Here is a 1031-nt window from a genome sequence, read left to right on the forward strand (position 1 = left end):
CGTCCCTGGAAGGAGAGGGTCCAGTCCTAAATCCTTACCCAAGGTAGAGGAAGTCCTGAACCCATTCCAAGTCCTTTCCCCTGGATTTTCAGACTTGTGCCTTGAACTTTTTGTCTCAGAGCCTGGCTTTGGATTTGGCTGCAGAGATCCTACAACACTCCTCAGAACACGAGGTCCAGACAGATCTCTTCATGGGAGATGATCTTGCACCCCACTGGGAGCTGTATATTGAGGATGCAGGATATTAATGTGTTAAATAGGGCTGGACTGAGAACCCCACCCTGTGGCATTCCATTTTCAGTGGCATGTGCATGGGCTCAGCTTCAGCACGCCTCTTCCAGCGTCCGTACCGTAGCTGCTGTACACGGGCCTGAAGGACGTGTGCCCATAGGTGCCATAGCCGTTTCCAAAGTGGGAAGGATCAGCCCTCTTCTTGATTGAGAGATTTGCGAAGATCTAGCTTTGCCTGGGCCTTCCATATATGGCCCGGCCTGTGTCAGTTTTTATGGCTGTCTCATTTTCTGACACTCGGTGCTTACCATGGTGGTGGAGATTCCCAAAGCAGGCGCTCCTCCCGCCTGCTGTAAGCATACCGCATAATCTCTTTACCAGCACGACGGCTGTTGACGGCGATCCCTGTCTCAGGAATTGTGTGCTCACATTTCTCTAAATAATGTATGATTGGCAATCGACTCGGTCTATTGTCTCTATGATCTGCCATGCACGTGGTTCATAGCCTGTGGCGTCTGAGTACCAGCTGGCCAAGGGGGAGGATCTCGTTTCCTCTCTGTGAAGCTGCAGGAGGAAAGGTATGAGCGGCCAACAATACACTTCTCCTTTAGAAATTTTTTCGGCTTGGTTGTATGATCATGGGATTTGTGGGCATACTCCTGTCAATGTCGGCTAGATCACCTCGGGCTCAGCCTCAGCACTCCTCTTCCAGCATCCGTAACTGTAGGCTTCTATACACGGGTCTCGAGTCCATGGCTTCCAAAACCGTCTCCATAGTGGCTGGGCTGAGCATCGCTTCA

This window comes from Penaeus monodon, chromosome 10 (assembly GCF_015228065.2).
Source record: "Penaeus monodon isolate SGIC_2016 chromosome 10, NSTDA_Pmon_1, whole genome shotgun sequence".
Lineage (NCBI taxonomy): Eukaryota > Metazoa > Arthropoda > Malacostraca > Decapoda > Penaeidae > Penaeus > Penaeus monodon.